The sequence below is a fragment of the Cylas formicarius genome, unplaced genomic scaffold (assembly GCF_029955315.1).
Source record: "Cylas formicarius isolate icCylForm1 unplaced genomic scaffold, icCylForm1.1 PGA_scaffold_10__41_contigs__length_53128322, whole genome shotgun sequence".
In the NCBI taxonomy this organism is placed as follows: Eukaryota; Metazoa; Arthropoda; class Insecta; order Coleoptera; family Brentidae; genus Cylas; species Cylas formicarius.
The window spans coordinates 40,952,716-40,974,856 of NW_026844214.1; the positions used below are offsets into that span (position 1 = coordinate 40,952,716).

At 34.1% G+C, this 22,141-nt stretch overlaps 1 protein-coding gene across 1 annotated transcript in view; it reads right to left on the reverse strand.

The window, feature by feature from the left end:
- Positions 1–22,141, reverse strand: part of LOC132708006 (uncharacterized) — a 77,542-nt gene that overhangs the window by 39,778 nt on the left and 15,623 nt on the right. The window lies entirely within an intron of this gene.

A 22,141-nucleotide genomic window follows, 5' to 3' on the forward strand; every position in this document is an offset into this window, starting at 1 on the left:
CTGCAATATGGTTCAACTTTATGGTTTAGTATACCTAACTATAGACTAACGGAACTTCAGAAAATACAAAACAGAGCAATGCGCGCAATTCTAAAATGTAATAGATATACACCTGTGATGACTATGTTAAATGTGTTACAAATATTAACTGTAAAACAAAAAGTAATGTTTGATGCCTTTAAATTTATATTTAAGATAAAAAATAAAATGATGCCGCCATACATTGGTAATAGGGTTAATTACTTTAAGAATATTCATGACTATAACACTAGAAATCGTACGCATATGTTGAATACCATTTTAAATAAAGGTTTGTTAGAGTTTAATAGGCTGCCAAAAAATATTAAGGAGTGTGATAATTTAAATGCTTTTAAAAGATTAATTAAAACTTATGTATTTTCGGAAATTTTAATCTAATTTTTCCTTTATAATTGTTCTGCTGTTATAGACTTTTGTTTTGTGTACTATTGTGCTTTTATAATTATTTAAATTTTCCTATTTTGCTACTAGCTCGTATATTTAAAACGTAAATATGATTGTTTTCTGTTGTAGCTTTATACTAAATAAATAAATAAAGTTAAAATCGTTAGTGTCTTTCAGTGAAATATATGCAACAAAAAAAAAATATTAAAATTGAGCCATAAACAAACATTCTACAGCAGTGATGCGCGATATTTCGGACACTGTGTATTCGAACTTCATTGAAATTAGTACAGTTAGGTTTTATGTAGTCCTGAATAAGAATTCGTTGACACTTTATCCTGAAAGAAATCCCTAATAACGCTTCTAGATATTTGATATCAAAAATTAGTCCCAGTTAGCCATAACTTCACTAATAAGAAAAAATAAGAAATGTTTTAGTGCATTTTTCAGAGACCTATCCAACAAAAAATCGAACCATAAACAAAGATTTTCTTAAGTAAGACACGCTGTATATATCTAAAATATCTTTGTGGTCGGTATATAGTTTTCTGCGTTTACTTCAATTTCTCTCCGTCAAGGATGTGATATAAAAACTATAGTTAATATAAGTGATATAAAAAAAGCTAAAAGAATACCTCGTTTTTGTACTAACGCAACGGAATGAACTACCGCCGAAAGATCGAATACATAATAAACCCTGTAGGTACGTATCTTCTGGATTTCCCGTTCGTCAAGTGTTGCTACTGGCTTATACTTTATAAAAGTTTAAAAAATCCCCGGAAGATGTATGAGCGGATTTACTTACAACTACTAAATAAAAATTTCATAAAAAATATTCTGATGATTGGTTAAAGTGGTATCTGACCTAACAGAGGTGAAAATTGTAAAAAGATCATGGGGAGGGAAATTTTTAATATTAATATAAAAGAAATCTTAGCAAATATTGTTTCTACCCGCTTCTGCAAAATACCTAATTATACGCCGACCTAGCGTACGGAAAGCGTCACTTCACCACGTCATTTTCTTGTCCCACGGATCCGAGCCCTTTCGGACATTTCCGCACGGGTTTGGGAGCAATCGGATGTTTTCTTAGATTTTAGATTAGAAGGGTTTTTACAGTTTTTATATTAATATCTTGCCAAGACCAATCGTAGATTTTGAAATATCACTAACAAAACAAATCAAAACAAAATTGAAGGTTAGGTCATGCTTTTTCTTGCTTATATGATCTTAAAAATTTAATCATCTTAAAAGCTCTATCCTTTGATAATTTTTCTTCCAATTACAGTCTTTTTCTTTAAGTACTCTACTTAATGATCAATTGTAAAAGTTAAATAAACAACATAACGTTTTAAAATTCTATTTATTTCGTTGTTTATATGGCATATCCAATAATACATCTCTCTCTGTCTAACGTACACATTTAAAAAGAAACAGCAACAGCAGAACCGATCACAACGATAAACGAGTAGGTTTAATGGATATAATCTGTTATTATTTTTAATTTGTTAAATTGTGATTTTTTCGTGACGGTCGTAGAAAAAGTATAGTATGCAACACGTTTGGTAAATTCTTTATCTTATTCGTTTAGTAAGTACTCGCTCCACTCGTGCCAAATAAACTCCTGAGTGAAATCCCGTTTATCGCACTTGTTGCATAAAAACTTAAAAACTTGTTGAAAAAATATAACACAGTTGTTTGAAAAAATAAAAGATAACGAACACGGGCGTTGATATGAAATATCAAAATTAATTTTTTCCCTTCTGTAAAATACCTAACTATACACCGACCTATCGTGCGGGAAGCGTCACTTTACCACGTGAGTTTCTTGTCCCACCGATGCGAGCCACTTCGGATTTTTCCAGGATCTTACTGCGCACGAGTTTGGGATCAATCGGTTGTTTTCGGAGATTTTACCGCACGGCTTGAATTTTGACGTTTTTCAACTCTGACGGGCATGTCAGTGAGTGTATTCGTGTTGTTTTAGAAAAATGTACCCAAAAACTAAAAGTCGCAGAAAAAGTATTGCATGCCACATGTTTTGTAAACTTTTTAACTCACTCGTTTATGAAACATTCGCGCTGCTCGTGTCAAATAAACTCGTGGGTCTATTACTATTACTGGGTCTATTACTAATTTTTTGATTTTGGTTCATTGACTACCTCTAGCAAATGATTTCAAATTCACCGAATATTATTATCCGAGCAATTTTCTCGATAATACAGACGCGAAATCCGTGCAAGACGTCAAAAATTTTGAATCCTCCCCTCCCCTGACCCTCGATATCGTATTTCCAAGTCAACGGGCAGCGGCTTAATTTGTCTCGCTAATTGCCAAATTACTTCGCCAATTAATCGCCGAATCACTCTCAATTAATTTAAGGAGCGCGGCATACTAACCCCCCCCCACCTCGCGATTTCAGAAGGGATAATCTTTTTGAGGGCCCCGAGCCCTCGTTGCCATCACGTCGGGGCAATTTGGACGTTTGTTTAGGTAATTTTTTAGCATTTTTTCAAGTTCCAACACAAAACGCTTACTTGGTACGATAGTGGTGCATTCACAAGATAATAGTTCTGAAAAATAAGTGATTTAGGAAAATAAAAAATTAAATATTGAGGTACTTATTACAAAATTAATAGTAATACGTCAGTTTTTTTTTTTTTAATATTGTGCCGTTATGGATTTTCTTTGCAAGCATCAATTTCACAAATTAAAGGCAATATTTTGATAAAAAAATTAAGCAATAGATCAAAGTTTTATCATAATTTTATTATAAAAATACGTATAAAAATATAATACGGCAGGTTCATTTGCGAGGTAGGTGGATATTAGTAACTTAAAGAAAAACCAAAATGGAAATTAATAAAACACTAAAGTAGGTATTATTTCTAAAATAAAAGAAACAACTATCAGATTAGTAGTCTTTTGACACGTAAACAATAAAAAATAATAAAAGCTACTATTTTCTAAGCACATTTCAGGCTATTATAAAAGTGACTTTGACATTTTTTAATAGCATTTCTTTTTAGCAAATCCATTAAGTCATTAAACTTTTTCATTTGAAAAATATGTCAGGAGCATCTTCTTCTGCTTTGAAAAGACACGCGTCATTTATTTTGATAATATCGAACAATTTCTATGAAAGTTAAAAGAAGTTTGAGTTACTAATTTTTTAAAATGAAAAAAAAAAATCATCGTGACTCATCTCTATGACGTTATAAGGAGTTCCTGTCATTTTCGAGCTTTTTTACCAACATTACGTACTCTGCGGCGATCACAGACACACTGGATTATGTGCGGTTTTTGCGCGTAAGATGTTTAAAAACGCGGGAAATTCAACAGTGGTACTAACTCTCTCTGGTGGAACTGACGTAAGATAACTTTGTGCCGGTATTGTTTGTTGTTAAAATACAAATGTGAAGTTGTATGATACAATGTGCTATTATTGACCCTATGAGCGAAAAGCGCTTAAAAGAAATTTTACCAGAAAAATAACTTGCACTTAAAATAACCGAGAAAATTCCTGACGATCTGGAGGAGTCAGAAGTTAAATTCAGTTTAAAGCAATTTCTGATTCTAAAAGAAACAAACGGTCAAACACCTATAAATAATGCGTACGATTTGGGTACGGTCCTGTCTAGGATAAACAAAATCGACGAAATGTTGAGCAATCTCGAGGAGTAGCCAAATGTTGCTAAGGTGCTTGGTATATACGAGCCCCAACAACTAATTGTTCGGACGATGTACGAAATAATAAGAAAACATATTTATACTTATTTTAAATTGTTTTTTTTTTGCCTTTTCGATTGAAAAATGAAATCGCGCACTTATTTTTATACCAAAAAGTCCTATCGTAATGAATTATTTTTTTATTTCACATAAATTACATAACAAAATATCAAAAACATACCGAATTTGCTGACAAATAAATATTCGGACGCATTTAAATCTTTTACTTTAAATCGAACATTAATAAGAAGTAACATCACCTTTCGCGGCAATAACAGCTTCTATGCGTTTTGGCATGGAATCTACCAAATCCTTGGAATATTCGGGGGTGAAAGTGTTCCAAATTTCGGTGATTTTTGCCTCTAATGCTGGAACTGTACGCTGAGGATTGTTACGCAAAGTATTTTTCATCCGATGCCATAAAGTTTCAATAATATTCAAGTCGGGGCTAGTTGATGGCCACGATAAAACTTTCACATTATGGTCCAAAAGTTCGTTCTATTGATGGAATCAAACTTCTTGATAAAATTTGTTGATATTTTTTTTACATTTACAGTACCATCAAATGAACTCGTAGTTGTCAACCCCTTTACCACTCATACACCTCCATATCATAATACCCTGGGGAAATGTTACCGTGCGCTGTGGACAATCTTTGTGAAAGGCTTCTAATTTTCTATGAATCACCCTTTTCCGAAAATCGCCTACACACACATCAAATTTTGATTCGTCGCTGAAGATTTCCGTTTGTGCAGGATATTTTACATTTTGCCCAATCCAAACGTTTTTTCTTCTGAATAGACGTTAGTAATGGTTTTTCCTTTGCCCTTAAGTCGATCATAAAATATTAATAATTTTTATATTGAAACAGAAAAAATTGTAAATTTACCTTATACAAACTCAAACCATACTTATGCATCCATTGTCTACAACATTCCCTAGAGTCATTTAAGTTTGCCTCGTGATTCCATTGGGCTTGAATTTGTCGTAAGACGCTTCGTCTGCTAGTTTTACAAATCTTGACCAGAATACGACGATCTCTTTAAGTGATTTTACGGAATCGGCCTCAACTTTTACCACGAACGCCAACACTAGCTGTCTCTCTATACTTTTTTATAATATCCCCGACTGTTCGTTTTGTAATACTCAAGTCATTTGAAATTTTTTGCTTTGATTTACCTCTGTAGTACTGAGATATGATAATTTCTCGAACTTTTTTGTTTGTTGCAACACCACGCGTCATTTTCTTATCAACTACTATACAAACTTGAAAGTTACAACCCGAACTGACATCTCATTTATCTAAGCACACTACATTTTACCATCAATGCATGGGAAGCATTGATTTCTTGATCAATAAACATTCGCGTCCGAATATTTATTTGTCAGAAAATTTGGTATGTTTCCGCTATTTTGCTATGTAATTTGTTGCGGTCTTCGCATACTGTTCTGCGGTTACGTGAAAATACATAATAAAATCTCGTGGAATTCTGGAGTAAAATAAACAACGTATATTTGCGAAAACCAAGGATACACTTGAAAGGAGCAGTATTGGGAACCCAATACACGACAAACAATCAAAACAAAATAACACTCCTGGGGGCGGCCTGCCGTGTCCGGATTCAAAAACGATGAACCGGCCTCCTCACCTCGTAACCCCATACTATTTGTCCGTTCCAGCGCTACCGTTTTAACCCCCCACTCGCACAGTTCCAGGAACTTCCATCCACTATCGCGGGCGCACTACAAATCCATGCGAAATAAAAAATAATTCATAAAGTGCTATCGTAATGTGCATAAATTGATTATTCAATCCACAAAGCAAAAAAAAAATTGAAACAGATATAAAAATGTCTTTTTTATCATTTTTTACATCGTCCGAACATTTAGTTGTTAGGGCCCGTATATTAAAAACAGCTCGAAGTCAGGGTAACCGGAAAGATGCAACCATTGACGATGTTAATCCATACCGCTCGTATGTAAATATTGAAATAATTAAATATACGGTCGCTCTCGGCCAAACGAACACTCCGTATATATGTATGTACGAATAACGAAACCGCACGAAATGAGGTAAATTACGGCTCACGGAAACCGAACAATGAATACGAACCGGGATCGCCATTGTTGGAGAGTATAAACGTTTAGTAAAAAGAAAAAACGCACCCGTGTACATATATAAAAGATAAGGAACTTTCCTGCAAACCGAAATGGAGGAGTCCGCCGATGCGATAAATTTTTAATGTACAAACTTCGAGAGATGCGAGTTTTTACTTAGCGAGCGGAGCGTCGCTATACAGTGTGTAAATGTTTAAAAATTAATGGGATTTTAAGATACGGATCGCCCAAACTTAAAAGTTTAAAACACTTTCGAACGTCCTTCTGAGTTCAGATTTTTTTTCCTGTTATTTCATAACGCAAAAACTTCTTTCAAGATAAAACAACACAATGGTGTTTGTGCGTGTATTCAGTATACAGTTTTCAACGTAGGGCACTTTTTTTATTAATTGTCAGACCCAAATACGATTATTATCGAAAGTTTTGCATGTTCGTCCACTGTTTTATTTGCACTCAGAATGGTTCCAAGTGAAAGAAAGAAATGCTTAATGTGATCAAACTGTTATAATGTTTACTTTTTAGACAAGATATATCTTTTACGGTCCTAATAATAAATGCTAATTTACAGCAATGTATCTCTTAAGATAAAAGCACACTTTTTAACAAGAAAAATAGAAAATTATGTTTTTCTGTCAAGTATTTTTTTAATTTTGCGTTAGAACAGTATCCAGTTTTTATTTGTTTTCCTTCATTTGGAAGATTACAACGTGAATCCCAAGTAAAGTGCCGTCCTGCGCTTTGGTGGTTTTGCTGTAAAATTATTTCGTGTAGCGATATTTTCGGAACACATAATATTTGTTTCGACATACACTAAATTTTTCAAGATGAAAATGGAAGGGGGCGTCAAAATTCAATTTTTTTCTAATATAGTTTTGCAATTTTGCAATTGAAAATAAGTCTTAAAATGCGTTGTTGTTTTATGAAAATCCTTTCCGCTGAGCTTCTTTTTCCCCAAAATAAAATACTATTGGCAGGCTTTGTTTGAGTAGACCAACTGTATAATATAGTTTGAGTAGAGTGAAAAATTATTTGTGGAAATAGATTGGTTGGTTTATAAAATGCAATTCATAATTAATAACCAACAATTAAAAAATTTATTAAGAGTAGCTCAGATCTAGGTTTTGTAAAATTTATTAGAAACCTGCGCATACGTTCTACAGTCATTTGTTAATTGATTTTTTTGAATGAATGTTAGAATTTGTTAATTTCTGGTTACTTTTTGCTAGTTTATACAATTTACAATTTATCTCCTCCGCTTTTGAAGGAAATTTTGCTACAGCCTCAGAAAGTAAAACTGGAAGTGCATGTAAAAAAAATATTGGAAAATCTGAAGCAAATTCAAATAAAAAAAAATATATTAAATAGAATTTTAAATTGAACTTATTTTAAAATTTGTGTGTGTGTCTTTAGATCGTTATGGTTTCCTATTTTGTGTTTCATGAAATAATTCTGTTTTAACTGTGATTTCTTATGTCTTGTTTGTTCTCACTGGTGATTAATTAATAATCTAATAATAAATTTTTTATATTAATTAGATGATGTTTTTTATATAATATAATTTGTCATTCAGAGAGAACCTAAAATGTATCAGCTTAATGTCTGTGCCGTGTCATGTACATTTCTACAGATGAATGAAATAGATGAATAACATTCCTAAACAAATTTAAGTCTATTTTTAAAATCTTAGAAATTTTAAGTAAAAGAGTACAGTTTGAACCGAATCATCCAAATTTATGTTAATTAATACAAATTTTAGAGAAAACAGGCGAAAAAAATGGAAAACCGGAAAACAATCATGAGGAAAAACCTAGCACATCCAAAGAAGCACCATCATCTGAAGAATCAAACCAGTCCAGACTAAAATTTGAAAGCAGTAATAGTAGTGAATCAGACGTTCAGAAATCAAGTAGTGATGAAAGTGATAACCGAAACTAGTCTAATAAACAAAATGGTGCTTTAGATATAAAACCATTGGAAAAGAAAGCCTAAATGTATCACTTACTTTTAACCCTATACATGTTTTTTATTTTGTTTTAATGATTAATTTTTGTCTAATTTTTTGGCAGGGTTGATTGGTAATACTTAAAAAAGGAGCTGCAGATATATGTTTCAGTATTATTTCTAGGAATATATTGCAGACTTCAGTTACCGCCGTGGTGGCAAGAGGAAGAGGGAAGAACTTTATTGAAAGGTATAGATTGAAAAGGTATTGAAAAATGGGTCTCTCAAAATTTGTTGTAAATGATTAATTCGAACAACCCAGATGACTTAAACGAAAGTCATTAAATCATTTGCACAGGTTTCATATTTGCTAAAAACCTGTAATAAATGATATTCACAAATTTCTAATAAAAATAATTGGATTAAATTATTACCACATCAGCAGCTTCAACGCTATCGAAAATCAATTTGTCACCACCGCCACCAATATTACTGGACGTTCAAGGTGTTTGGGATTTTCATAAATAATTAAAATTAAAATGCTCTGTTCTAAAAGACCACCAAACAAAAAAAAGATTTAAAATCGCTGGCATACTCTCTGTTATATGTATTATCAAAGTCCTCATAAATGACCAATGCAAAGCTATTAAATTAATAGGCACATCTTGAATTGCGACCTTATGAAACTATTGCTTTTGTATTTTGTTTTAAATAATTTAATAGTACATAAAAGTAAATACGAATCACTTGTAACTGGTATTTTAAGGGCAGGACTTCTTATTTATTGTTAACTATTTTTTGAAATTGTACATATAAAATGTGTATCAAAAGCATATTTTTTGTTTTCCCTGAAAGACTGTTAGAAAAGAAAATATTAAAATGAAACTTAATTATGGCTTTACGTATTACAGGATATACGAGCATCTAGAATCTGATCGTTGCAGCAGCGTTGTGTACCGTTTTAAAATACCGAATTAGTAGACGTAGGTGTTGATATAATTGCGATGTCATTTGAATACTTTGGTAATGCGGTAATTCCTCAAGGGTTTTAGCAATACGCAGAGCCAAATGATTAAACCTGTCGCAGCATGCGTAAATATTTGCAGCATTTATTACAAAATAATACTTCAAAATTTTTTTCGAAAAGCTCCTTGTCCCGACATCTTATTACTTATTAATTCATATACCGTTATAGCATTCTAGTATTATTATCAATACCAAAGTAAATTAGTTCTTTCTATCTCTATTTTCTGAGAAAGAGCTTATTTTCTTAAACTTAATAATTTTTCTAACACCTTCGGTCTGGACAAAGATATTAAATTGCGATAACCCAAAGACATCTTATCTACCCCACGCCCCTCACACCACTCACTTCTGAATTATAATGCCATTATTCTTAACAACTCTTCCGTAGACAGATATTTTACTATGGTACTATGGTCTAGTGGCCGTTCTACCAACTTGAAAATGGTCCGCGGAACACCCTGTACATATTAACAATGAATAATATTTTTCCCGCCAAGACTGCCGTCGTCGTAATTACGGTCGAGCCGTTTTAATTCGCATGCAAAAAAGGTCCAAACCGTCTACCATATACTTTGTTTTGGTCATCGATAGACCCGAGCGACTCGTTTAATGTTACTTTTCAACTACTGTTATACAGTCCGAGAGGGGAATCCGATCGTACCGTTTCCGAATGAACGGTAGAAGGCGTCCGCTGCGAAAATACGTTTTTCTCTCTCTCTCCATCTCTCACACACACACACAAACGCCGAATAACTCGGAGAATGCAGTAGACAGTCTAAATTGAGATTCCTTTTTAACTGCTTGCAAACCCGCTTAAACGAACTACTTTTTCAAATACCACTTTTCTGTTGCTCAAAAATAAAATGAGATTTATTTACCTATGCCTCAAATTTTCTAAACTCTTAGTCCATGCAATGGGATACATCGGAGGTTGTCGAATGTTATTGACTAACGTTCAAAAGACGTGTTTATATTTTGTCCTTGCCGTTCTGGTCAGTGCGCAGATATTTCGTCACAACCATATGAATAACGTCAACATAAAACATAAAATCTCGTTCTTCCTGTTCGCTGCCAACACTTGATTGACGACCTTAGATTATTCAGCCATGAACTTCTAAGTCAATTTTTACCTTATTTTACATTTTTCTCGCCTTAACCGCGTTAACCACTACTTTTGTTTTATTCATGATCTTGTCGACCTTCTTCGCAGATTTCTGTTGATCTGTTACGATGCAGATGCGTTTTCAGATGTAAGTAACGTTTCATCTCAAGTTATGTACGGTCATGCATTCCTGTCCGACACCTATCATTGAATTTGAACTTTTGGCCAATGCTTTCTGATTCCAATATAAAATTCTTATTATGTAATGACTCGAGCATTGTATTATGCCTTTACCTTATGAAATGCCTAGTTTCTAGACCGCTTTGAAGTCAAAACTGAGAATTTTGTTGTATATGCTAAGAAATATCCTTAAAGCCTGGCCCACTAAGCTAATAAGTCTTCACATGTATGAGCACTGACGTTCTTAGGAATGGTAGTAAACCTTGATTTTAACCAACTAGTGGCGATAGTACCTGTGTCCCATATATTTTACTAAAGAAGCATTCACTCCATCAGATTCCCGTCGTTTTAGGATCTCAAGTGGTATTTCGTGGGGGTCCTACTGCTTAGCCGTCTGAATTACTCTTTCTGCTTCTTCTTTTAATTGTCTCTACGCTAATTATGCATTGTTTGAGCTGGTTATTTTTTGTCCATTAGCTAACTTCTGGGTCTTTCGGAATCCATTTCAAGGTTATTTTATTTTTGTATGCGTTCAAAGAGCACTTCTTTGAACAGATAAGTGCTTTTTGTTTATTGTGTATGTACTTCCTAAATCTCTAAGTAGCTTCGGCTATAAAATAAACAGTAGGGTCAACCGGGGTAATTGTAAACAGGGGAAATTGTAAACGCTAGTTAAAATGAGTTTAAATTTACCGCCAAACTGCAACGCCGCGACTCTTCGAGAAGGAGATTTCCTCTACCACTGGTATTTAAGGAATCACGTTGTTTTGACGAGTTTGTTTGGCTAGATGCACGTGCTTCTCAAACCTCTGCAAAAATTTCGTTTAGCAAAAGTGGTCTATGTAAATGAAATACTAAGTAAGTGGGACTTCGAGAATTTTCCAGGATTATCAAGGCTTTGTATTCTCCTTATTTACTGATTTCAAATGTTTCCTTTTTATTACTAAAATGATTGAAGAGTATTTACATTTGCCCCAGATATTTTGCAATATGTGGCAAAAGTAAATGTAAACACGCTTTTTTTTTCGGATGCCTCGAAAATATGTGGGCAAGACAAATAGGCCAGAATATACAAAATAAAACCTCTCTAATGCTGTGACAGATGTTCAGAACCATAAGAAAACTTACCGGCAGTAATTTCCCAAAGGATTAATGGACGCAAAACTTCCATGGACTCCACTCCACTGGTGTAGTCCGCAAAACAGCACTCTCTACCCTGATTGATGATAAAATTGTGGAATGTTTGCTTGTTAGAGCGAAAACAGGCTACCCTTATAACAAGGAGGAGCTGTTAAATCTTATTCACGATTATGTACAGTCGCACAATATAACAACACCTTTTGTTAATGGAAGACCTGGAGAAGATTGGTATTTCCTGTTCCTGCGAAGACACAATCACGTTTTGTCCCTAAAAAACCAGATCATTTACAAAAATGTAGGAAAGAAGCTAGAAGACCAGACATAAATATTGACACAACAAATTGTTCAGAGACCACTACTATTGTTGAAAGCACACAATCACCCTCAAAAAATACCAACTCAGTTATGGAGAGCAGAAGTATTAAAAAAGCTAAAAAGACCAAAAAAAAAAAATCAAACACAGTACCATCAAAGACAGTGGAAAAGCCAAAGAGACTGAAGCCTGGTAAAAAGAAGATATGAAAAAGACGAGGCAGAGAAAACAGAGAGTTCCTTGATTCAATTGAAGGTTTCAACAAAAATGAAGAAAATGATGATTCTGTTCTTGTCAAATTCACCAATGATAAATGGACAACAACTATTCATAGATACGTGTGTGCTGTAGAAAATATTCAAGATTGAAGTAGTAGCTCTCAAATATATTGACGAAACATACCAACATTTTGCCATCAATAAAAATGATATTAGGCGATGATGAAAGGCGAGAGAATATTTTATTATTTTGAAAATAAAGTTTGTATTCATTCGTCAAATACTCGTATTTTAATACCGATTTTGTTATTTGTTGTTCAACAATGTTAATTTGTTTTCTGTACCTAATGTATTACTATAAATTTTGAAATAAATTAGACCTAGGTTTTCAAGCATATGGCATATATGCTATGCTTTCCAATAACGTTGGGGTAAATGTAAACACTGGCCAAAATTAACAAAAAATTATCTACTAGCTTATAAGGTTAATGTTCACATATACCCCTCAAAAAAATGCATTTTCTTGAACCTGTTTCATGATATATGTTTGTTTACATGTGCCCCAGAGTGGCCGGGGTAAAGGTAAACATTGACAGATAATTTTTGTAATTTTTTGAAAGTAGTTTTTGATTTTTAATATTATTCTGCATTTTAGTAAAGTTTGCGGTCTAAAAAATGCCCCAAAAATTATTTTGTTGTTAATATTAGAACAGTAGAGTCATAATTTACACATAATTACACAGTTGACCCTGCTCGTGTTTTGCTACTTCGATCTAGTTAAAATTTCGTTGGCACCAAATACTTTAGTATAAATAAAAACATCAGCAGATATTCGGTCGCAGCACGCGTCTAATCCAATTATTATTAAAATCGCCATTTTTTTGTGTACGACGGCGTTGTGTATCTCGATCGTCTATTAAAACACCGACACTGAATCGGCCGACTGGATAATTACCATTTGATTGATCGTCGTTTAACCCAGCCCGTTAGAATCCGTCCCATCGCAGGATTGTGGGTCACTTTTTTTCCCCAAGAACTGACACCGGTCAGATTCGAATCTCGGTTGGTTCGTCGACTTTGGCTCCGTAAGGCAAAAAGGAAAAGTAGAACACACTCGCCCCGTGACAACCGTTCACCACTTTTAATCTAAACGTCATCTTCTTTTTACTTCTCATGATTCGCTATACCGAACAAAAACAACTTCTTCACCACAATACATTTTATAGAAAATGAAGGTTGTGTTTTTAAACTTTTTACTGAGTCGGATAGATAGAAAATTCAGGAGCGTATTTTTGTAACACCTGATATGCTGTAAAAATAAATTTTTATTGACTAATGATGTAACAAAAACATTGGAAGCAAGCCTTTTGCATAATTGTTCGAAGTGATACTGCCATGACAGCTTTTCTGATCCATAGTTACTCCTAGAAATGTAATGCTTTTGCTATTCATATTGTTCGGTAAAGTAAACCTGATATTTTTAATTGTGTTCCATAAACTGAGAGAAAAGGAGAAGACGTCTGTTTAAACGTATATATAAACGACGCACCTCGATATAGACGCCTCGCGGCTCAGATTCCCTTCAAAAATAATTACCGTAATCTTCAGTGGCGTCCGGGTCAAAGTACGCGCATCCATATAATCGGGATTATCCGTATCGAGGTTGCGAGATCGACCATCGATGACCGGGTCAAGCGATGACGCGTTAGAAAGATCATCGTTTGTGTGTCTTCCCGCGGGCGTATCTCGTTAGGTGTGCCGGCCACGAACCTACCCAGATTCTTCGCAGATGGGTTTGCGGCATAATAAATAATGTTTTTTACTATTAATATGCAAATCGTCAGTCCGTTTACTATTTCAAAACTACAGGGCAGCGGCTACCGACGAAAAGTCATCACATACCTTATGCCGACAAAGGTTCAACTCCGCCATCGCAGAAATTACAAACGGAAACCCACTCATCATGTTTGAAATGCAAATGGGTTTTTGTATTGAGCGGTGTGGGCGGGATAAAACTGAACAGATCATCAAATCATGGTTTCCGTTTGGGGAAACATGCGTACATCATAAACTTAAAGGTAACTGTCATATACTTTGGAAAAATTAATTTTATGAAAAATTATAAATACAATAATTAAAATATTTAATAACACAATCGAATTTACAAAAGATGTTCTTAATGTACCGTGCGTTCAATTTATCTTGATAACAATTTAATTGGCTGTAACTTTTTTGTTTTTAGAGGTATCAAGGTAAACAAAAAAAAAACAAAATGTAGGGCTAGTAGCCAAGTTTTTTTCCAAGTGACGTATAAAACAAAACACTCTGTATATTATATATGTGTTTAATAGAATACCTTATTCCTATTACAATGATGTAACACACTTTACATTTTAGTCCACTCGTTTTTGACGAATTTCAAAGAATGCCGTGACTGACTGCAACAACAATAATTATTTACATATTAAAGTAGAACAAAAACACTAAAAATGACAAGACAAACTAAAGTAAATAAATCTCTAACTATTCTAAATACTGCTGTAGGTTACCACAATTTTCCTGAACACATTTGTCATACACACTACGATGTCTTGCATTTCATTAGTTTCCGGATTGATTGCCTCTGAAATCCTTTGCCATTATTACATTGACATTATTACAAGAAGTTCTGTGCACGTGATTTTTTATGTATTCCTAAAAGAAAAAATCCATTAAGTTCGCCGTCCAACCCCTAGGATATTCCATGTTTAGAAAATTTTTAACTTGCACATTGTGAGGAGGGGCACCGTCTTGCTGCCATATAATCAGCGCTTATATATTTAGGGGTATATATATTGTTGTATTTGGTACTATAAGAGTGGCAAATAATCTCCAGTTAACTTTTGATCTATTAATATCGTACCCAAAATATGACCATCTATGACACCACACCATACCTTAATTGATTGGTACCCCTGGGTTTTTATTTCGTGTATTTGTGTAGGATTATTTAAAAACCAATATCGCGTATTTTGTCGACCCTTGTAGTAAACGAACTTTCATCAAATCCAAATAAAACTGCATTCTCCTTTGAAATTGTTCTGCGGTCAGTTTTTGAGTTTTACGAAATTTAAATTAAAACTGAGTGGGTTGATCTCTGAGAAATACCTGTCTTTTCATATACTCTAGTAATAGAGGAACCTGGATGTGCTTCATAGAATCCCAATATGTTTGTCTTATTTTCTTCATTTAAAACATTATGATTACGGCGTACCTTTTTAGCATTTAACAAGTTACCGTTTTCTGCAAATTTCGTTTTCGGCTAATATGCTAACGACGACCTGCGGTTCAACTTTTATTATTCAGAGAGTATAATTGAAGCATATCACTCCTTTCACGGATGCTAAATTCGCGAAAAACAATTTTAACAATAATGACTTGGACAATAATTCAACCATCAACGTTGTTTACTAATATGTCAAATATAAACATATTTTTATTTGTCAGTCAGGGCACTCGTTGACATTATATAAAAATTTCCTATTTTTGCCGATTTATCAAAAACGAATATACTAAAATATAAAGTGTGTTACACTTTATTAAACACATATATTATACAGGGTGTTCCATTAAAAAAATATGACGTAGGCGTATATGTCAGAAAATTGATAACGTTTTGTTTTGTACATCACTTGGAAAAAAACTCGGCTATTAACCCGTTTTTTGTTTACCTTAATATCTCTAAGAACAAGTAAGGTACAGCCAATTAAAATGTTATCAAGATTAATTGAACCTACACTACACTAAGAAAAAATGAACGCTATGTAAAATTATCAGGAACAAAGAGTGCTTTGTTTTCAAATGTTTAAATAGCGGGTAGAAAAGAAATATGGCTAATTTAATAGTGAAATTGAGAAAGGAACGAAAATCTTATGCTAAAATCGTCGGGTTTTCCCGCGCGACTGCATAAGCAATTATAAAAAACTTTAATAGGTATGCGTTGGAATGTCTGTTATAGGCCCAGGACTGGTCGATCAAAAACGTTAAATCAGATATCAGATACTTTTTTAAAAAATTCAGCGTAAACCGAAAACTAGTACTCCCAGGCTTGAGGCTCGACTTTTGAAATATCACAGAAAAAACTATAAGTGCTGTAACAGTGTGAGGGGTTTGAAGGGGGAATGGATTTCATAGCTGGATGCCAACAAGAAAACCGTTAATATCTGAGAGAAATAGACAAAAACAACTTGACTTCGCTGGACAGTTAGTATTTAGGGAAAAATATTACTTTTGTGAGCTAAGAATTATTGCACTAAATATATTTTTGTAAAAAGAAAATCAAATTGGCTTTGAAATAATAAATATCTTAAGAGGCTATATAGAATTTTGTGACTCACTGTAAAGATATAATCCATTTTAACGTGATGCAAATATCTTGACAGTCTGAGACAAAGTTGGCAGCGCTGAACATCGCCAGGATTTTTTTTCGATACTCAACACATCGAATAATGCTCTCATGCATTCAAAAGCTTAAGTAAATTAGAAATTTACTCAAAATACTTTAGCAAAATATTTTGCTAATATTTCGTTAAATACACATAGCCATACTCAAACACCCGCTGAACTGATGCTTGACAATTCGACTACTTCCTGAAAAGTAGTGATTTTCCCGAGTTTCGATCTCTATTTATTTATTCCAGGTGCGATATAATAATAAAAAGTTAAAATTTTCCTTTTGGCAAGGTGCCATCTAGTACATTTATGTAAAACTCTTACAATACGTTTGAAACAAAAAACACAGTCACCTGTTCGTTAAAAGGAGGTTGAAACTTTTAATGGAAAAACCTACAACTCTTGCTATCTAACGTTTTTCTCTAAATGGATACCAGAAGAAATAAATTCTTTTGTGTGTTTCCAAGATTGTTTAATTCCGCTTGTAATCCGGCAAAAATGGTTGTCATTGCCTAAAAATAAAATTGAAAAACCGTTAACAGGTTTTGCTGCAAACAAACAGTTTTTCTGCTAATGGCCTTGCCCTAAGTAGTAAAATAACTCTTAAATACGTTTAAGAGAGGTAACGGGATACTTCGAACCGGGTACCATCATGGCGTGTCCAGTCCGGTATTATCGGTTGTTTGGGCGCTCGGTCGTTTATATACGGGGCGTTTCCACCGAACGGGCCATTTTTAAATACCAAATTGAAAACAAAACAAAAATGGTTTCAGGAAAAAAAGTTGGTATAGAGGACACGTAAGACTAAAATATCGGTATACTACTAGTGAGGAAACCGTTTTCGTATTATTTATTTTCTCTTTTCTGTTAAATTTCTTGTATTGAATAATATAATTAGATGGTTATAGCAAACTTAAAAATGTCACAGACGTTTTCTTTTCATCGGTTACAACTCTGCGAAATTGTTTTTTTAAAACCCCTTTATCAGTTTCAAACAAAATATGTTATACGAAATCCTATTGGGTGTAGGCATTTAAGATAAATGAATAAGCAATTAAAATGTAATTACAAATACAATTCTACACATTTTGAATGTCTTGCGAAGGTTAACAAGTGTCACATCAGATGCGCAGTATAGTTTGGTTCAAACTACATTGACTTATTTTGCAGTAAACAAATAGCTGCAGCGCAAAGTTTTTACCACGGAATTTACATTATTTTAGTTATTTTAAAAGTGCTCAACAACAAGTTAAATAAAAAAGAGCTTTTTAATGTGAACTATCACGCGTTTCCTTCTGATCGAAACCTGACCTGCTAGGGGGTTTATTGAAATTTCCTCGTTAATCACGCTCTAATGACGAGCGCTTAACAGGATTTTTAATGGGTCCGGTTTTTGTCATGTCGCTATTTGATAATAGGCTATCGAAATTAGAAGCCCCCCTCATCTCAGTATCGTAAGTAGACCGGTTCGGCTCGACTGGATCATAGAATATTAGGATGTTAGTTTTGAACACCGAACGGTTCGTTGCGTTACGTGAAATTTTATATTTATTGTTAATAACTATGAAATTTATTACGGAAAGGACAAAATACTGATTATTCGGCGTCGTAAATAGAAAATTTATGCATTAAAAAGTTCCTTATGATTGACGACTGATGCAACGAGTTAATTTCCTTATTTTTTTGCGAGCGTCGTTAAAATTTATAAGTGTACTCCTGCATGACAATGTAAAAGTGACAGAAATAAATTTTTCCATAAACACCGTTGAACACCCTGTACAATAACAACCCACGATCGTCGTTGAATAATAATACTTGACGATCATTGTTTCTGGGGTCCCTATACGGTGGTACCGTTATTTTTAAACACGCCGTGCGGCATTATTAATGCTATTTAATTAATGGTAATGAATTTTAATTTTTAACGTTGCGCAATAATTAACTTTTGATGATACGTGGCGGCTTCACGAGATCCGAATTGGTTCACGAACTGGTATTATTAGCAACGGTTTCGGATTATATACACGCATGCGACTCGGTGTATTGGTATACGGGGTGTTCAAAAACATCATATTTGTACGAGTCCCGATCAACATACACCTATAACCTATAACATTTTAACCTATAAGATTTAAAATTGTTAATATACACCTAAAGCAAACACAAACGCTTTTCACCTGAACGTATTGGGCACACGTCTTTAGTAACCGTATTTTGTAAGGAGTCTAAATTCACGGTTTTTCGGCAAATGTTTATTTCATTTTAATTAATTAATTTTCGATGATGATTTTCAAGATGACATGGTAATGAGTCATATATTGCATGGAAAAGCACTTCTGAGCAACTCTGCATCGAGATTTCGATTTCAGTACTTTATATCTTTATTAACCAAAACACAGACCGGTTTTAGGAGGGGGCACAGTTGTGTTACAGCTCTTCTTAATGTGACAGATGACATCATTAGAGGAATTGGTGAAGGTAAATGCACTGTGTTGGTTCTACTCGATTATTCCAAGGCTTTTGATACCATTAGTCACAATATTCTGCTCACTATTCTTAAATACTTAGGTTTTGGGGAAGCATTCGTAAATTTAATTAAAAACTACCTAACAGAGAGAAAGCACAAGGTGGTTCTGAACGGGGTCGAGTCTGCTTGCCTAGACATAAGAAGTCGGGTTAGTCAAGGCTCAATTACAATTTAGTTAGTTTAGTTCCTGTTCTGTTTATTATTTTCACAAAAAAATTCTTAGATTTTCTCAAACATTGCAAAGGACAATCATATGCTGATGACAAGCAGCTCTACCATGTTTTTGACCCCTCTAGGTTGCAGCTTGAATGCCAAAATATCAACAGTGACCTTGAACGAATTGACAGAATTTCCAGAGACCACAGTTTGCTTTTAAACCCAAAGAAATCTTCTGTAATGTTTAATAAACAATATTACTCTTTCATTTAAAAAAAATTGGGGTTACTTTTAGATACAAAACTTCGCTTTGAAAAGCATATCTCGACTTGTACGCAAAGGGCTATTGGCCGTTTAAAAGGGTTGTATAGCTCAAGGCATATTCTAACTCGAAATCTTAAAAAAACCTTATGCGATGCTCTTGTTCTCTCCGTGTTTAATCACTGTGATGTCGTATATGGGCCTTGTTTGAAAGCTAATTCGTCACAACATATTGAAAAAATTCAAAAATGCTGCTTGAGGTTTATTTACGGCATCCGCCGCGGAAGACCTATCAGCTACAAGCTGAAGGAAGAGGGTTGGACGAACATGAAGACGCGGCGCTTGATCCATCGCTGCTGTCTTTATTTCAAAATAATTAAGACGAAATATCCCGAAATAGTAGAACAAAATGGACAATGCGCTAAACCGTTTCCTGAACACATTATCTCCTTGCGATACGTTAGACGGAGAGCAGTTGCAAATTGATACACATGAAAATACGTGTTGAAACTGGCACTGCTTTAAATGTCTATTGCGTTGTTGATACCACGAAGAACTAAAATGCAATAGACAACGCGCAATCTTGGCAAAATGGGTTAGAAGTTTCAATTGACGAAATTCCTACACAATATGATATTCCCTCTCGCTTTCGACCACCTGCATAGATGTGTTCTTCTAGGAAGCTGGAATGACAGCCATTTAACCCACTGGTTGATTTTATTTATTTATTGTAACATTTTCCCTATTGATTTAATAAACTTTTTATTGTTATAATTATAAATTCGATTATTGACGCACTCACATCTTGGATAAGTGTCGGATTTCTCTGATGTTTGATATACGGAACAACACACGAGTTAAAACGTAGAATCTAATTAAGCTCCCAGAACATTCATAACATTTAAAATGATTAGCATCAGCCCTCCAATTACTCGATATCCTTGTTCGACTAGTTTTTGTGACAAGTTCGCAACTTATTAGAGCCTATTTGGGTGTGGTCTGCTCATAGATATAAGAAAGTCACCAATTGCTTTTGAATGGGATTATCCAAGGGTGGTTAACATTAACATACAATGCAACAAGATTATTACCTAAAGTTTCGGAATTTAAATTGAGGTAAAATTGTGGCCGTAATAGAAAATAAGTTTATACCTACCTGTGTTTAATATTCTTTGGTTTGGTATACCTACTTAGTTTAAGTTTATTAGTAATCATTCTTATTTCGTGTGTAATACAGCATGTGTTGAATCGTGTGCGAATTATGCAAAATATGTGAGAGTCTAGTGTATCTCAGGAGATGCTCCCGCCCAAACGTAGAAAACATTATTCTATTGAGACTAAGGAAGTTATAAACAATGTTTATTTGACTCTCATTGAACGTGGCGCCCGCAAGCAAGCATCTTTAGAAGAAACGGCCACATTGACGAAAATTCCAACATCATCTGTATGGAAAATTGTGAATAATCCCATTTCAGCGATGAAAAAAAGAAGCGATGGTGACATTTTTTCGAGTGTAGATGAAAGTGATCAAGATATAATACGGCGTAAAATTTACCAGTTAAACGAGGAACAAAGCGTGGCTACATTAGATTGGTTAGGTTTTAGATTTTTAAAAATTGGACAAAAGGCAAGTTTTAATGGAATCTTTTAGAATTCGGAAATGGGACTCCAATATCTAGAAAAAAAATAGGATTTACAGAGATCAGCAAAGGCCAATTATTTACTTGAATGAAACCTGGTTCGACACTTACGATACCCCGGAAAAGGGTTGGGTTGACTCAACTGATAAGTGTAAAACAAACGCGCCATCAAAAGAGGTAAAAGAATAACTATTTTGCATGCTGGCTCTAAAGATGGTTGGATTCCAAATGGACTTTCTCTGTCTGCGAAAAATAAAGATTCTTCTCTGAATTACCATGAAGACACCACCTCTGATTTATTTGAAAGTTGGTTTAAAAACAAACTAGTTCCAAACATTCCTCCTGGTAGCGTCATTGTAATGGATAACGCAAGTTATCACAGTAGACAGTTGACTAAAACCCCTTCCTCATGTGACACAAAAGCAACAATCCAAAACTACATGTATAATAACGACATTTATTTACACGAAGATTATACCAAAAAGCAATTAATTCAGGTTTAACAAAGCTTGAACCTACAATAGGAATACGTCTGTGATAATTATGCAAAAAATCTAGGACATACAGTTTTAAGGCTTCCATCTTACACAATAATACATAATAAATACATAAATAAATAAATATTGTTTAGTATCTTTCCTAACAAAACCCCAAATAATTAAATTCTAAGCAAAGTACGGACCTGTTCAGCCATATTTCATTCTTATAGCTTGCCGGGTCTTTCCTTAATTCGTACCAATTAGTCACTTTCTTATATCTATGAACAGACTTTACTATTATATGATAACCTCGTCGACGACATCTGAGTCGTTTCGAACGACGAAAGTTCTTTCTTTTCATCAATAATTTCACCATCTTTGCGACTGTACCGATACGAACCTTGACGTTTCTTAAATGTCACTGTTACAGTAAATTGCGTGACATTCTATTCGCTTC